General features: G+C 42.9%; 1 pseudogene; it reads left to right on the top strand.

Moving 5' to 3' along the window:
• The first annotated feature begins 17,450 nt into the window (after positions 1 to 17,450).
• Positions 17,451 to 17,986, top strand: LOC144773201 (small nuclear ribonucleoprotein E pseudogene; annotated as a pseudogene).
• The last annotated feature ends 805 nt before the right edge of the window (positions 17,987 to 18,791 follow it).

Below are 18,791 nucleotides of genomic sequence, written 5' to 3'. Positions count from 1 at the left end.
TAGATAAAATATATACATACTTATATACATTGACTAACGTACTCAACTGGTGCTTCTAAATACGCCTTCCCCGGTGTACCTGACCTAAGCCTAATACGTGGGAAGGAGTAAGTAAGTAGCAGTTTAAGTTAAGTTGGTTTTGCCAAGAATCTGAGTCAAGAATTCTCTCTAAGGTTTTAGTCAGCTCCGTACCTGGGTATTAGAAAGCAGGAGGTCTTGTATCTCTCTCTCAGGACTTGATATCCCTGTAACCCGCAAAGGTATCTGGAAACACCGGAGCTGGATTTCTCGGCAGGAGAAAAGACAGCGTCTCTCTCAGTGCGTCAAAGAGGAGGGGCAGCGTCCGTAGGCTCTCGCATCAGCTGGGCTCGCGGGCAAGTAGATAGCGCTCTGCTCCAAAACCACCACCGTGTGTCTGCTTAAGGCAACGTTGGTATATTTATACCTGAAAGGTGCCGGGTTTGACATAAGACGTCAATAAAGATGTCACTAAGAACAGGCCGTTCTTACAGTGCTTTACAGGAGTTCTAGGATGAAATCAAAACAAAAGCAAGGGGGATTTCCCATGTTGCTGGAGGTTTGGTTTGTTTAGAGAACTCGTTGTGCTTTCTAGGGGGCCGGGGAAGTAGCCTTGCTTAATGTGACAGCATGTGCTATGACTGAATATGGATATGATTATTATGCCGTTGTATGGATATTATTGATTATAACCGGACAAGGGCATAAAATAGGAATATTGGTTTAGGCTCCTGGATAAAAACACAATAATACGGTAGCCAAAGGGATCACATTTGGTCCTGGACATCATTTGATTAGCTTATATACCTACAATGGTGTCTTCTTGGTCATAGAACCTTTTACATCACTTTCCACAATATGCAAAAGTCACAGATTCTGAATCTTACAGTTGCTCGGGAGACTGAACAAGTCTTGAAAGCCTAATTCGCTTTTGAATGGGTGACCGAGGGCCTTCCTTATCTGGGTCTCTCCCTGGCACGAACACTACCTAAGACTGTTGCGGCAAATTATGCATCCCTATCTACGCAGACAAGCAACGACCTAGCGACTTGGCACTGTCTGCCCCTGTCTGCTTCGGTCGAATCACGGTGGTTAAGACGACCATTTTTCCTCTCATCCTCTATATTTTCCAAACATTTCCGCTCACCCCGCCTGTTGACGTGCTTCGTTCTGTCCAACTTGATATCCACAACTTCATATGGGGCGGCAAGAAGCCTAGGCTTCATAGACATCTACTATACCGGTCAAAGCAAGGAGGTGGGCTTGCGCTGCCCTTGTTGTTGTGCTATTACCAAGCCATCCAGCTTCGCTACTTCATTGAGCATTGGTTCTTCATGGATCAGGCCGTGGCTGGCACTCAAATATGGAGGGAGATGTGGCTCCCTTGCCGACATAGGGCCTGGGGACTATACTCTTCACTGATGACAAGCTCAGCCCTGAAAGTATAGGACACGGCAGCTGTTAAGGCCGGTTTAACCACTTTTCTCTTGCCCATGACACCTCTTTTTCATAACCCAGATTTTCCCCCGGAATGGCACAGGGCCACCCACTTTCGCAGATGGGTAGAAGGGGGCTGTAAACGCCTTGGCTGCTTATTCGACCTGAATGGCTTCACCCCGTTTGACCAAATCAAAGTTGGCTACTCCCTGGCGGAGGCAGACCTCTTCTCTTTTTTTACAGCTCCGCCACTGGGTATTGGGCCCTGACATGTTACTGGGATGAGCCTCCCAATGACCCTATTTGGAAGGTGGTTGTTTCTGAAGCCAGATGACAACTGGCTCATCTCAAAGATGTACGCCCTTCTAGGCAGGGTGGGGCCCAGCCACGAATCTCAGGACAGAAAAGGTGGATAGATCTCTTTCTGATAAAGAATATGAGGATATACACTATAGAGTTCACCACAGAGTGCACACCATAATAAACACTGAAACAGCCTACAAAATTGCTTCATATTAGTATTATACCCCAACTCGCATCCAGAAGTGGAACCTAGGTCACTCTGGGGCTTTGGAGGGGTTGCGGAAGTGCTGGAACCTTACTCCACCTCCTCTGGCACTTTCCAAAACGTACCAGATACTGGGAGCGTGTGCTAGTTGATATCGACCTACCTTTTTGAAAACCACCATCCCTCGGTTACCAGCATGCATGCTTTTCAGACTCCTAAATGCTTTGACATTACCTCTCCGTTCCCTCAGGGGGAGATAGATGGCCCTTGCATTGAATGCAGCTCACCGGGTAATACCCCGAGGCAATGACAAAACTCCAGATCACATGTCTTGGTTGCACCAATTGTCGTTCTTTTTGGGGATGGAGAAGTTATCCATGGCAGATATCCCTGGGGTTCCTCTTATTCAGAACTGTGGGCCACTTTTATTCTTAACCTTTCCAGGGAATTTAGGGAATTGACATGCCCCTCCTAGTTTCGCATTTTACGACCACTTCCCGAGATTTCCCTTTCTGGAAGCTGATGGGCCTTGTTTGTTGCTGATTATCTTGGAAACCATGTTTTGTGCTGTTTGAGTACTACTGGTATCTCCCCTCTTAAGTAGTTTGGAAGGAAGGATGGTTGGGGAGGGGTTGTTCTCTTGTTTTTTCTGGCTTGCTTTATTTAAAGTATTCAAAAGTTAGTCTTGCTTCGCTTCGACTACTTATACTACTGGAAGCAATCTATAACACCAAGTAAAGGCAGCTGGCCCAGATAGGTGGTTTGAATTACAATTCCTTAGAGACAAGACTTGACTTTCATACCTGCTCCCAATTGAAAATGATCACTTATTAAAAGCAATTAGGTAATCCAATGTTATCCTATGGGAGAGGCAGGACTCCCAGTAGTGAAAAATGAAGTTAAGAGTTATTCACTACCAGGATATATAAAGTACATGTCCAACTTTTTCAATACACTGAACCCTCCCCTATAGGTTGGTTAAGGCTGACGCTAGGGATGACATATGCATTAAAAAGGAATGGTCTGGCCTAGCAAAAGCTTTATTTTGCCAGGTCAAAATGGCAGTTTAAAACTGCACACACAGGCTGCAATGGCATGTTTAAAGAGCTTAAGTGTGCTGCAGGGCCACTAGTAGCTTTTAGTATATAAGTCCTGGGTACATGTAGTACCACTTTATTAGGGACTTACAAGTAATTAAAGATGCCACTGGGGCGGAAGACAATGTTACCATGTTTTAGGGAGAGAGCACCAGCACTTTAGCATTGATTAGAAGTAGTGTGCAGAGTCCTAAGGTCAGGAAAAACAAAGTCAGCAAAAGCAGGAGGATTGAAGGCAAAAGGTTGGAGAAAACCACACAAGGATGTAAGTTCCAATAACAGTGTACTGCTAACAGGCTTCAGTCAGCTGGAACATGCATGAACGAAAGGTGGGCACCTATTTCACTGACATGAGACAGTTTTTGAAGGCTTTGTAAATACAGCGTACTTCTAGCAGGCTTCAGTCAGCTGGAACTTTAAAAAGGCCCTTTGTAAATCGGGCTCTAAGTGCAAATCTAAATGTTGCATTCAGGGACAACTGCTTTCTTTGAACAGAGGTCACTTGGCAATCAGCCAGTTCACCCCTGCCAAGTTACCCAGGTCCATGCGTGATGTGAGTTGTCTTTGAATTCTGGGTCTTGTGGCTGTTTATTCCATTATAAATCAGGACTACAAGTCCCAGAATTCAAAGAAATAAATCTACACTACAGCACCACATCCTGCTTAGACCTGGGATACTTGACAGCTTTGCCTGTCTTCATACACACTCGTAGGACAGGGGTTCCCAGGATATAAACAACAATGACACCACAACAACAGGTGCAGGTTTACTCACAATTATTTGATACATCAACAACAGCCCGCCACCCCAAAAGGGAATAGTTATATTCTAGACCCTACGTCATGGATCAGACCATTCCCCCATCCTGCATTAGCAGGGGAACTATAACCCAATCCTACACTCAACCATACTACTAGAGAACATTTCTCTTAGAACAACAAAATGCAATCTAAAATCATATGTCTTCAGAACATCACATAATCACTCTATTCACAGACGGTTGGTGAGTGGCCCTCAGGTCATGGTGAGAATGCGTCTCTCCCCAGTAACTTGCTTTACACTCTCACTCTAGATCACAGGTCTAGTATCAACAAGCACATTCAGGTCAGTCATTGGGGATGCACCTCTGTGACTCACCCTCGGCATGCCTTACAAAACAATACTAGCCACGGAGCCCACCTCTCTGGTCCCCTCAATCTCCAGATCCAAGTCTTCAGGGGTCTCCAGAAAAGACGCATGGACAACATTCTTGAATATAGCCACATTAGGAGTCACTTGTTCCAGTTGCTTGGCTGCTGTTTCCATACTGCCTTTCATTTGCACCATTTTGGCGACCCGGGTTCAAAAGAGAGTCTGCATTTTCTACCAGGGTTTCAATGTTGCAATATGATCCAGTCTCCATCTACTTGATCAGAAGGGCTTGCCCCTCGTGCGTGGCTCATTACATCCTTCCGCCGCTGCCTGTGGGCGGCAACCGCACCTTTGCCCAAAGATGCTGGGCCTGTAGGAAGCTGGCTCTTTATATAGTGGAACAAAAAGAGGTACACTGTGTAAAGGGTCCAGGCAAACCCCAAATGAATTAGAGGCACAGATGACACCACAAATGCTATCTTTTGTGGTAGTGTGGGTGAACATTTAGGCATATTAGAGGGTAGTGCTAAGCATTTATTGCACTCAAAAAAGGTAGTGAGACCACACTCAATAAAGAAATGAAACACCAGTTTATAAAAATAACACGCACTTTTATATGAATTTGGATAACAAGATCATCGGAATCAGGTAAGTATTTTTCGAATTATGAATTTTTACAGTTTTTTAAAATGGACACAGTGGAATCTCTGAAGTGGTAATGTTATCCTATGTAGGGAAGACATACACTGCATATAGGTACTTCACAATGACATATGGGACCAATCTTCTGGACTTAAGGTAAGTATGGGGCAAGGTCCAAGGCAGCACCACCAGGTCACCTCTGGCAGCACTGGGGTGGCCGGGTTCAGAGATGCTTTTCAGCGTTGGCTGCCTAATGTTATCCTATGGGGGGAAATCATGTACGGCATTCGGACACTTCACAGCGACTTACAGGACCAATCTCCTGGCCTAAATGTCACCTTGGTCAGCACTGGGGAGGCAGGCTGCAGAGGTGATTTTCAGCATTGGGTGCCCAATATTATCCTATGAGGGACAAATGTACTGCATTCTGGAACTTCACAGCAACTTACGGGGCCTATCGCCTGGACTTAAGGTGAGTATGGGGCAAGGTCCAAGGCCACACCAACAGGCCTACTTGGGAGGCTCTGGGGCATCCAGGTGCAGAGGTGTGTTATGGCATCAGGAGGCCCATTCACTTTAATGGGTAATGGTTCGGTTGTAAAGAGTCTGGAAGCTAGAACTAGAAGGTGAGTCAGGCTGAACCAACAATGGGGCTCAGATCTCTCGATGCTCGGGGATGTGGAGACACCTTTGGTCCTCTTCTCCTCAGCTCATTTACAACAAGGAGCTTTAGAGGGAAAATTATTCAAACATAGCACTGGTATAGGGGTGTATCCACCTCAACCCAACAGCTGTTTCCACACGTACACAGTCTAATCCAATCTTAACTGCCCAGTACTTCAATTACATCAAGAATGTTGGTCAAACCACTCATCATGAATATATCCTCAACCAAACAGGTATATGTATATCACAAAGAAATGTGCGTGAAAAATGAAAAAGTATCTCACGTACGCTACACCAGGGTAGCTACTGGCAGGTTCTCACCAGCTTGCCCACGTTTTATCATCATTGATAACTTTCTCATAAAGAAAAATGTGTCCAGTAAAGAGTAAATATAGAGAGGTGAAAATAGAGATAAATGTGTCTAAACAAAAAAGACCCCGTGATATGTAGAGGACAGTATGTCAAAAATAGATAAAATTGAGTTAAGACTTGCATATATGGCTTGACTCTTTTTTATCCGAATAGTGAGCTTCCTCAATAATAAAACCACAGCATGTTGTAGACCATTTCAAAGTAGGCCAACATGTTTCATTGCCTGTACTTCGTTGTGGCAATTTCGTCAGGGCTTCAAGGTCAGGAATCACCTCACTGGACACGCCAGGACGAGATAATGCCCGACGGTCGCATAAACGCGGTAAATTCGAGGCAAAGGAGGTGCTGTTAACTAAGGGTTAGAGTGTATGAAATACACACCCTTTGGCATGGTGGGAGCTGGTACGTGGGCCCATGACTGCCACCTGCCACACTATGTATAAGTTAGGTGTCCAGTGAGGTGATTGCTGACCTCGAAGCCCTGACGAAATTGCCGCAACGAAGTACAGGCAATGAAACATGTTGGCCTACTTTGAAATTGTCTACAACATGCTATGCTTTTACTATTAAGTGTAAGTGGCCTAGCCCCTGCGTGGCTGCTAGGACTCCGACATGCATCAACAAGAATCAACAAAAATAATTGCCATCAACATTTTAATTCATGTTTTTTTTAATGAAATTACTCAGTCAGTAAGACTTTTTGGACCTCTACTTTTCTCACAGCTAGGTTTTGCTTCGGGCATTCCATTTGTTGGAACATATAGCTCCCAGAGTCATCTGGAGGCATGCATCGTGATTTGTGGCCCTAACAATGTCATCCAACAAGACAGGCTGGTGAACAAGCTGCGCATTGACAATGAACCCCAACCCAAGGGCATGAGTTTGGAGACCTGACGCATTCTTCAGTGTCTCGACCTTCCTGCTCATCAGCCGGCATAGCCGCTCGGGATGTCTGGACAGATAATCTGCCAGATTTGAGGCTCCTAGTTTGCATACAACGTCAAAAAGAGCACTCTTTAGAAGCCAGATGCTAAGGAAATTTCAGTAATGGATGTTGGAGCGCAGACCTCTTTAATGTCCCTCACCTTCTTATGGTCAGTAGCCCCCCATCCGTGGAGAGTTTATATCCAAAGTAACTAATGGATCACTGTAAGAACTCACACTTGGCATGATGGGGATCAGGCCACTGTCTTGGAGCCTCTGTAGCACTACCTGCAACAGCTAGTAATGTTCCTCCAACGTAGCCACGTGTATCATGATATAATCGCTTACATTCTGAATTTCTTTCAGCCTGATAGAACCTACCTTAACACATTATTGAATACTTCAGCGGCACTGGAAATGGTGAAATTTAGCAGCTTATAGCCGGGCAGACCTTCACGGGTAGAGAAGTCATGGTGTACCTCGATTCTGAGACTAAAAGGAGTTGATAGTAGCCCGACCATAAGTATATTTTGGAGAACCAACAGGCCAGCTGAGCTTCCCCACAATGTCACTGACCGTAGGAGGAGAGAGGTGTTGTTCCTGTTTCATGGCAAGTTTTGGCAGCCACATCACGTGCCCCTGATTGGTCACATATACTTTAGCTTTGATGGTTTGACCCTGATTGGGTAGTGTAGTTGTGAATGTTCCAGCCAAATTCAACTGCTTCGAGTGTCTATGAGCATAATCTCACACTTGTGTGGGGTATTACATTAGGGATTCATTTAGTTTGTCAAACACTTGTAGCACCATCAAGTTGACGGATATCCCTGTGACAATGGCGGCTGTGACTAAGTTGGGTTCCACACGTACATGACTCTTTGGGGCCGGCCTCCACCGCTGCCGTTGATTAGCAAGGACAGGTCCTAGATGTGTCTCCTCTTCATCTTCATCCATGTCTGGGAGCTTCTGACTCGGGACCTCTATGTTGAGAGCTCTCTTTGCCACATGGAGGTGCCTGGCGGTGTACGGGAAGAGCAATACATCTTCACAAAATGGTTGGCTTTTGCACACTTCTCACACTTTTTTCCCACAGCTGGGCACTCTCCTGTATGAGGTGTTTTACTGCCACATCAACCATCTAGCCATCTTGGTTTGTAGTTCCCCTCCCTTTTCTTGCCCCTGCCTTTCGCCACCAAGATCAAACATGAATCTTTATGGTCAGGTTTGGATAATAAATTCCATCATCAAAATACAAGCCAGATAAAATCAATAAAAAAATCATAAAAACAGTAAAAGCATCAATTACTTAAAAATATCTATAACATATGATTATATACAAAAAAGTTAGCAAATGTTAGGCAATGGACCATATACCCTGGCTCATTATTTTAGGTCTTATAAGCCATGCATGCGGCATGCAAAAACTTAGAAACAGCAAAGTCTACATACAGAATAGTGTCAGTTTTGCATAATATTAGGGCGTCCATCTGGTTTTAGGATTTGAATAGGCAAAACAGAAAATGAACACATGTTTCTCAGATTCCTCTGAACAGCATACAGGGCACAATTTATACTTAGGGAAAGGAGGCGACCAAGAAAATATAAAGGTAACTATTCTAAGGGTGCCATATCTAAACTTCAGGTACAAACATCTTGATAATAATGATTTGATATAATTAAAAAATTCCTCAAGCTTGGAATGAATATAGAGGCTATTTGTGTGATCCACCAATGCCAGATGGGGAGAGTGAATCTGACTAGGAGGGGGGAATTCTGGAGATGTACCAACGGGGATGAAATCATTTCTTCTGGCTTTATTGATGAACATGCTGTCACTGTTGTCTATAAGGCTCTGTAATACCCAATGTATGTACCATTTACCTGTCATATGCCCTGCTGATGTTCTTAATAAAAACATTTAAAAAAAAATATCCTCAAGCTTAAATTTACATTTTCAAAGCGCAAAAGCTTAGGAACGGCTAACAAGTGCAACAGAAATGCCCTTCTCTTCAAATTAAGTCCCTAGTACCTATCGTTTACCACAGCAACTGAAGCTGACCGAATAGATTAAGTGATAAACCAAAAATCTCAGACCTAGGTTGATTAAGGACCTCGTGACATAATTTATCCAGGGAATCCCCAGAGCCTTAGGTCGGCTGATAATGTCACTAAACACGTCCATATGGCTTCAACTCTTCAATACATCAAATACGAAGCAAATAAACGACGAGTCTCAATTTTGCGCGCTCTACGATGAGTTTCAGTGTGAGATCTAATCTCAGCAGCAATAAAGGGATGATGTGCTCTACGTTTAAAAGGGACCTCATGAACCTATTTTCATCTGTCCCTAATTTTGTCACATAAGAGTATCCCCAAATCTCTGACCATAAAGAACAGTGCTACTGCCTTGAGGTTTGTATATTTCTATAGCAAGGAAAACCGAATAGAAAATTACTTGCTTAGCAAACCTTAGAAGGATGGAGGTCCTGTGCTTAATCAAGAGAGTACTCTTTATAATTTGTGATGCCAAGTAATTAAAGGCAGTTAACCTAATTTTAACATAGTCAAAATCTCTTAACCTCTCCGGGGAATTCTCAGCCAGCGAAATCTTCACTCTAAAGTTCTTACCCCAGGTTATAGGCCATTAACTTGGTTTTCTGGGCATCAACTTCTAACTCATGATTATCATGGAATAAAGAAAACCCGCCTACCAATATTTGTATGCCCTTAGTAGATTTTGAAATTATCATCAGCAAAAAGTAGCGCGGGTACCTTCTGACACAAGCTAAAGTTGGTAAGTCATTTTCATAGGTAGCCAGAAAGCCAATGCAACTATTAATGAAAAAAATGGTATTAGTGTGGATTCCAGGACACAACGCTGGTGAACTCCTTCATTACTATTAGTATTATTATTATTTTCCATCAGTTCATCATTAGGGCCCTGTCTAATCTGGGCATAATTATATTCAGGGAGGCACAAAAAAGAGATTTGAATTTGAGGTCTTACAGTCAATGCAATTCGATTATTGAGTCATAGTGAAGATTTAAATTTTCTTTAATTTAATCATTTTTCAAAAATTAAATAAACAAGAAAGGTCAACACGTCTTTAACGACACACAAGTCGCTTTTTCAGGGCCACCCCACAGTTACATAGTCTACACTGTGTACAAAAATCAATGTCACATTAAAGTGAAACAAAACGTATAAAAAAAGATAAGAGAAATTGAAAAATCAAAACATCAATGTAATACGATTAATATCAATTGAAAAAAAGACTATTACACTTGAATATGTCCATTTCCTAACTTCCTAACTTATATATTTGAAATTTAAATACCAAGATGTATTGGAACAAGGAAGAAAAGAGGTCGCAATACAAACTTAAAATCCCACTTGTGCTCCCAGGACTCCGTGCGATTAAAAAGTTTGCGGAGGGCGATATTTATACTCACATAAACTACACACAAATGAGAGACTGTGAAAGACCTAGAAAAAAAGAGTTATCAGAACCTCGAATCTGGAGAGATTCCCATGCAGAAAGAGGCTGTGAAAGACTAGAGTGAAACATTATTAAAACAAAGATCATTCAAAGATTCTTAAAGGCATAGCAAGAAAACATAACAAGCATTTGCAATGCAATAGGTCTTGCATTAGGAAAGTTTGAGCTATTGGTATTGTAAATGACAATTTTTTTATTCATGTGTTGGTTTTGAAAATAGCGAAATTAATAGCTTTGTCATTTACAATACCAATAGTTATAACTTTCGCAAATGTGACACCTATAGCATTTGTAATGCAGTAAGTGCTGTATTTACGTGACTTAGATGTATTGATATTACAAATAACAATGGTGTTTATTTTTTTAAAATAATTAATACTTAAATAAAAGTTATTGTAATTTATAATGGCAATGTCTAAAACTTTTGTAAATAACTTTTGTGAAGATTATGTTCAGTGTATCTTATTGTGATGAAAATCCAAGAACAGAAGTGAAATATTAACAGCTTTTTGTGACATTTGTAATAAAGCTTGAAACATTGAGAGAACATTTTTGAACCAGTTGTTGAATGGTTGCACAGATTGATGCTGTGGTGGTGCTGAGTGATGTTGTGGTGCCCCTGAGTGATGCTGTGGTGGTGCTGAGTGATGCTGTGGTGATGCGATAGATAGATAGAGTGAGGGCGATAGATTGATAGAGAGTGCGATAGAGGGAGGGTGATAGATAGATAGAGTGAGTGCGATAGAGTGAATGCGATAGAGGGAGGGTGATAGATAGAGTGAGTGTGATAGATAGAGTGAGTATGATAGATAGAGTGAGCGTGATAGATAGAATGAGTGCGATAGATAGAGTGAGTACGATAGATAGAGGGAGGGTGACAGATAGATAGATACTGGGAGGGTGATAGATATAGAATGAGGGTGATAGACAGATAGACAGATAGACAGATAGACAGATAGACAGATAGACAGATAGACAGATAGATAGAGTGAGGGCGATAGAGTGAGGGTGATAAATAGAGTGAGGGCGATAAATAGATTGAGGGCAATAGATAACTGAGGGCAATAGATAGAGTGAGGGGCAATAGATAGATAGAGTGAGGGCAATAGATAGATAGAGTGAGGGCGATAGATAGAGTGAGGGCGATAGATAGAGTGAGGGCGATAGATAGAGTGAGGGCAATAGATAGAGTGAGGGCGATAGATAGAGTAAGGGCGATAGATAGAGTGAGGGCGATAGATAGAGTGAGGGTGATAGACAGATAGAGTGAGGGAGATAGATAGATAGATAGATAGATAGATAGATAGATAGATAGATAGATAGATAGATAGATAGATAGATAGATAGATAGATAGATAGATAGATAGATAGATAGATAGATAGATAGATAGATAGATAGATAGATAGATAGATAGATAGATAGAGTGAGGGCGATAGATAGAGTGAGGGCGATAGATAGAGTGAGGGTGATAAATAGAGTGAGGGCAATAGATAGAGTGAGGGTGATAGATAGATAGAGTGAGGGCGATAGATAGAGTGAGGGCGACAGATAGATAGAGTGAGGGCGATAGATAGAGTGATGGCGATAGATTTATAGAGTGAGGGCGATAGATAGATTGATAGAGTGAGGGCGATAGATAGAGTGAGGGCGATAGATAGAGTGAGGGCAATAGATTGATTGATAGAGTGAGGGGCGATAGATAGAGTGAGGGCGATAGATAGACAGACAGACAGACAGACAGACAGACAGATAGATAGATAGATAGATAGATAGATAGATAGATAGATAGATAGATAGATAGATAGATAGATAGATAGATAGATAGATAGATAGATAGATAGATAGATAGATAGATAGATAGATAGATAGATAGATAGATAGATAGATAGATAGATAGATAGATAGATAGATAGATAGATAGATAGATAGATAGATAGAGGGCGATAGATAGAGTGAGGGCGATAGATAGAGTGAGGGCAATAGATAGAGTGAGGGCAATAGATAGATAGAGTGAGGGCAATAGATAGATAGAGTGAAGGCGATAGATAGAGTGAGGGCGATAGATAGATAGAGTGAGGGAGATAGATAGATAGATAGATAGATAGATAGATAGATAGATAGATAGATAGATAGATAGATAGATAGATAGATAGATAGATAGATAGATAGATAGATAGATAGATAGATAGATAGATAGATAGATAGATAGATAGAGTGAGGGCGATAGATAGAGTGAGGGCGATAGATAGAGTGAGGGTGATAAATAGAGTGAGGGCAATAGATAGAGTGAGGGTGATAGATAGATAGAGTGAGGGCGATAGATAGATAGAGTGAGGGCAATAGATAGATAGAGTGAGGGCGATAGATAGAGTGAGGGCGATAGATTTATAGAGTGAGGGCGATAGATAGATTGATAGAGTGAGGGCGATAGATAGAGTGAGGGCGATAGATAGAGTGAGGGCGATAGATAGATTGAGAGAAATAGATAGAGGGAGGGCGATAGATAGATAGATAGATAGATAGATAGATAGATAGATAGATAGATAGATAGATAGATAGATAGATAGATAGATAGATAGATAGATAGATAGATAGATAGATAGATAGAGTGAGGGCGATAGATAGAGTGAGGGCAATAGATAGAGTGAGGGCGACAGATAGATAGAGTGAGGGCGATAGATAGAGTGATGGCGATAGATTTATAGAGTGAGGGCGATAGATAGATTGATAGAGTGAGGGCGATAGATAGAGTGAGGGCGATAGATAGAGTGAGGGCAATAGATTGATTGATAGAGTGAGGGGCGATAGATAGAGTGAGGGCGATAGATAGACAGACAGACAGACAGACAGACAGACAGATAGATAGATAGATAGATAGATAGATAGATAGATAGATAGATAGATAGATAGATAGATAGATAGATAGATAGATAGATAGATAGATAGATAGATAGATAGATAGATAGATAGATAGATAGATAGATAGATAGATAGATAGATAGATAGATAGATAGATAGATAGATAGATTGAGGGCGATAGATAGAGTGAGGGCGATAGATAGAGTGAGGGCAATAGATAGAGTGAGGGCAATAGATAGATAGAGTGAGGGCAATAGATAGATAGAGTGAAGGCGATAGATAGAGTGAGGGCGATAGATAGATAGAGTGAGGGAGATAGATAGATAGATAGATAGATAGATAGATAGATAGATAGATAGATAGATAGATAGATAGATAGATAGATAGATAGATAGATAGATAGATAGATAGATAGATAGATAGATAGATAGATAAATCTATTGGAAGGCAATGTGGGACGATGCGTGCGTGCGCTGCGAGGCTGCATGACCTTTTGGGCGTCCCTTCCCTTATCTGTACTGGGCCGAGTGGCGTTATTGAAGATGGTCGCACTTCCGAGGCTACTTTATTATTTCAGGACTTTACCGGTGTGGATCCCGCAGAGTGTGTTTAAAGACATACAGATGTTGGTTACTGGTTTCCTGTGGGGTTAAGGTCGTCGCAGGGTGGCATTGAGGTCCCTGACTAGGCCCAAGCTCGAGGGGGGGCTGGCGGTACCTGATTTTGAGCTATATTATCTGGCGGCTCAATTGCAGATATTGACTCAGCACGTGGCCAGGGAATTTAGGGGACCGGACGTCGATCGGGGCCTCGGTATACAGAGGCATATCTTATCCTACGTAATCATGCAACAGAAACTGGATATGAGGGACCTTACGATGGAGGAACGGACGCTCAGACTCTGCTGGAACAGGAGTCTGAAGCGAGCGACCAGCATCCGAGCATATGCACCAGAGATCCCGTTGGGGATGCTGACTGCGCTGCCACATGGGGGCGACTGGTCTCCGTTGTCTGACTGGGAGGACTTGGGATTACAAATGGTGGGAGACTTATATTTTGAGGGGACACTGGCCCCCTTCCGGTCGTTGCAGGAACAGTTTGGATTGCCGGATGGACATTTTCTGCTTCATGCAGCGGTGGTTACAGCGATGCAAAAGCACTGGGTAGGTGGGCGAGCTGAACCGGAGACGACCTTGGCGTGCCAGTACGTGGTTATGGCTGCGGGCACTACCAAGGCAGTGACCTGCCTTCATGTAAGAATGCAACGCGAGGGATTAGTACCGCTGGTGGCACTGAAGGCGAGATGGGAGGATAGTATAGGCAAGCCCATACCGGATACGATCTGGGGTCACATTCTGGGGCGTACGTGGAAGGGAACTAGGAATGCCCGATTCCAGCAGGTACACTTCTTCGTTATCCATAGAGCTTACCTGACACCGGAGAGGATTACGCGATACTTCAGGGCCCGAGACGCTGTGTGCCCGAGGTGTTCGGCACCTGCGGTGGATCTGGATCATCTGCTGTGGGGATGCCCAAGACTGGGGTCATACTGGCCTGAGGTAGGGGATCTTCTGAACATGGTAACAGACAGGGAGGTGGACTTTGACATGGCGGCTTGTTTGCTGCTGTGGTTCCCTCACACGAAGAGGACGAAGATCACAAGCAAGTTTATCGACCTGGGGCTTATGCTGGCTCAGAGGGAGATTACCTGGCACTGGAAGTCTAGGGAAGGCCCATCAGTGAAAAGGTGGATGTTTGAGCTGTTGAAATGGGCCGGTTGTGAAAGTACTATTCGGATGCGACAGGCTGCCAAGACTGATAATGACAAAAGTTTGGAAATGGCGAGGGCGTGGGAAACGATAGTCCAAGCGCTGCGTGATTATATGGTGGAGGGTGAGGATGAAGGTGAAGAGCAATGATTGTCCTGGACTCCATGAGGCACAACTTAGCAGTAGTTACCTCCGATTAGTGGCATTATCCGATCCTACTATTTCATAAGTGAGCCCGCAGCAGCAGCAGTTGGGGAGGAAGGGGTGGGGGGGGAGGGTCGCATAGGGGAAGTTTTGCACACTGCTCCAATTGTAGAGAGGGCGGGGAGATAGTACCGCCGGGAACGGCAGGGCAAGAGCCCCGAAGTTTTGGGTGGGACCCGGGGGGAGTGTATAGATTCTTACCAAATGATCCGTTACTAACAGATTGATAGGATCATACAGCAATAGGGACTACACACTAATACTAACTCCGTAAGCTGTTTTTGTGGTAGGTGATGCAAGGGAAGTTTGAAGTTAGGGGAGTTAAAAGCGGAAACGGGATAATACTGGTAACCGACCACCCGTGATGGGTGAGCACTGTGGCATCATCTTATATCTGTGACCTGACACGCCGCCCGACCCCCGGGTTGTGGGCTAAATGGCTGTGTACGATATGTATGCCAACTGTATGCTTGATGATGTCGTAAGTGTATTGGTTGACCTGATCTGAAGTCTTGTTTCTAATTCCGCAATAAAAATTGTTTAAAAAATAAATAAAATAGATAGATAGATAGATAGATAGATAGATAGATAGATAGATAGATAGATAGATAGATAGATAGATAGATAGATAGATTGAGGGTGATAGATAGAGTGAGGGCGATAGATAGAGTGAGGGCAATAGATAGAGTGAGGGCAATAGATAGAGTGAGGGCAATAGATAGATAGAGTGAAGGCGATAGATAGATAGAGTGAAGGCGATAGATAGAGTGAGGGCGATAGATAGATAGAGTGAGGGAGATAGATAGATAGATAGATAGATAAATAGATAGATAGATAGATAGATAGATAGATAGATAGATAGATAGATAGATAGATAGATAGATAGATAGATAGATAGATAGATAGATAGATAGATAGATAGATAGATAGATAGATAGATAGATAGATAGATAGATAGATAGATAGATAGATAGAGGGCAATAGATAGAGTGAGGGTGATAGATAGAGTGAGGACAATAGATATAGTGACGGCGATAGATAGAGTGACGGCGATAGTTAGAGTGAGGGCGCTAGATAGATAGAGTGAGGGTGATAGATAGGTAGATAGATAGATAGATAGATAGATAGATAGATAGATAGATAGATAGATAGATAGATAGATATATAGATAGATAGATAGATAGATAGATAGATAGATAGATAGATAGAGTGAGGGCGATAGATAGAGTGAGGGTGATAAATAGAGTGAGGGCAATAGATAGAGTGAGGGCGATAGATAGATAGAGTGAGGGCGATAGATAGATAGAGTGGTGGCGATAGATAGAGTGAGGGCGATAGATAGAGTGAGGGCGATAGATAGAGTGAGGGCGATAGATAGATTTATAGAGTGAGGGCGATAGATAGATTTATAGAGTGAGGGCGATAGATAGAGTGAGGGTGATAAATAGAGTGAGGGCAATAGATAGAGTGAGGGCGATAGATAGATAGAGTGAGGGCGATAGATAGATAGAGTGAGAGCGATAGATAGATAGAGTGAGAGCGATAGATAGAGTGAGAGCGATAGATAGAGTGAGGGCAATAGATAGAGTGAGGGCGATAGATAGATTGATAGAGTGAGGGCGATAGATAGATTGATAGAGTGAGGGCGATAGATAGATTGATAGAGTGAGGGCGATAGATAGAGTGAGGGCGATAGATAGAGTGAGGGCGATAGATAGAGTGAGGGCGATAGATAGATTGAGGGCGATAGATAGATAGAGTGAGGGCAATAGATAGAGTGAGGGCGATAGATAGATTGATAGAGTGAGGGCGATAGATAGAGTGAGGGCGATAGTTAGATTGATAGAGTGAGGGCGATAGATAGAATGAGGGCGATAGATAGATAGAGTGGGGGAGATAGATAGATAGATTGATAGATAGATAGAGTGAGGGCGATAGAGTGAGAGCGATAGATAGATAGAGCGAGAGCGATAGATATATAGAGTGAGAGCGATAGATAGAGTGAGAGCGATAGACAGAGTGAGGGCGATAGATAGAGTGAGGGCGATAGATATATAGAGTGAGGGCGATAGATAGATAGAGTGAGGGCGATAGATAGATAGAGTGAGAGCGATAGATAGAGTTAGGGCGATAGATAGAGTGAGGGCGATAGATAGAGTGAGGGCGATAGATAGATTGATAGAGTGAGGGCAATAGATAGAGTGAGGGCGATAGATAGATAGAGTGAGGGTGATAGATAGATTGATAGAGTGAGGGCGATAGATAGAGTGAGGGCAATAGATAGATTGATAGAGTGAGGGCGATAGATAGATAGAGTTAGGGCTCGTTTCTCTTCCGGTCTTTCTCAGTCTCAACAGCTGCAGTCATGGCTTACCGTGGGCAAGGTCCGAAGGTGCAGAAAGTGATGGTACAGCCCATTAATCTCATCTTCAGATACCTACAAAATAGGTCCAAAATCCAAGTACGGCTGTATGAACAGGTGAACATGCGGATAGAGGGCTGCATCATTGGATTTGACGAAAACATGAACTTGGTGCTTGATGATGCACAAGAAGTTCACTTGAAGACCAAGTCCAGGAAACAGTTGGGTCGTATCATGTTGAAAGGGGACAACATCACTTTACTTCAAAGCGTCACTGTCTAAGCAGCTCCATCCATGAACTGCAATTTTTCTATCTGCGACCTTGCAGTATCACGTGAACATTTGAAGAAATGGTGCATCCAAGAAAGCATTTGTTTGGTTGGTGGAAGTAGCAGGAGGGAACCCTATTCTTGTTTTGGCGTATCCCGGGCTTATCAATGTTACTGTGTCTTTGATAACTTTGTGTGTTTCTTTTGAAATTATTTTGATAAATAAACCAGATAGAGTGAGGGCGATAGATAGATAGAGTGAGGGCGATAGATAGAGTGAGGGCGATAGATAGATAGAGTGAGAGCGATAGATAGATAGAGTGAGAGCGATAGATAGAGTGAGAGCGATAGATAGAGTGAGGGCGATAGATAGAGTGAGGGCGATAGATAGATTGATATAGTGAGGGCGATAGATAGATTGATAGAGTGAGGGCGATAGATAGAGTGAGGGCGATAGATACAGTGAGGGCGATAGATAGAGTGAAGGCGATAGATAGATTGATAGAGTGAGGGCAATAGATAGAGTGAGGGCGATAGATAGAGTGAGGGCGATATATAGAGTGAGGGCGATAGATAGATTGATAGAGTGAGGGCGATAGATTGATAGAGTGAGGGTGATAGATAGATTGATAGAGTGAGGGCGATAGATAGATTGATAGAGTAAGGGCGATAGATAGATTGATAGAGTGAGGGGCGATAAATAGAGTGAGGGGCGATAGATAGAGTGAGGGGCGATAGATAGAGTGAGGGGCGATAGATAGATAGATAGATAGATAGATAGATAGATAGATAGATAGATAGATAGATAGATAGATAGATAGATAGATAGATAGATAGATAGATAGATAGATAGAGTGCAATAGATAGAGTGAGGGTGATAGATAGAGTGAGGGTGATAGATAGAGTGAGGGCGATAGATAGATTGATAGAGTGAGGGCGATAGATAGAATGAGGGCGATAGATAGATAGAGTGAGGGAGATAGATAGATAGATTGATAGATAGATAGAGTGAGGGCGATAGAGTGAGAGTG

This window comes from Lissotriton helveticus, chromosome 1_1 (assembly GCF_964261635.1).
Source record: "Lissotriton helveticus chromosome 1_1, aLisHel1.1, whole genome shotgun sequence".
NCBI classification, from domain to species: Eukaryota; Metazoa; Chordata; class Amphibia; order Caudata; family Salamandridae; genus Lissotriton; species Lissotriton helveticus.
Note: the sequence above shows the minus strand (reverse complement) of the source record. Positions and strands in the feature narration are given on the sequence as shown.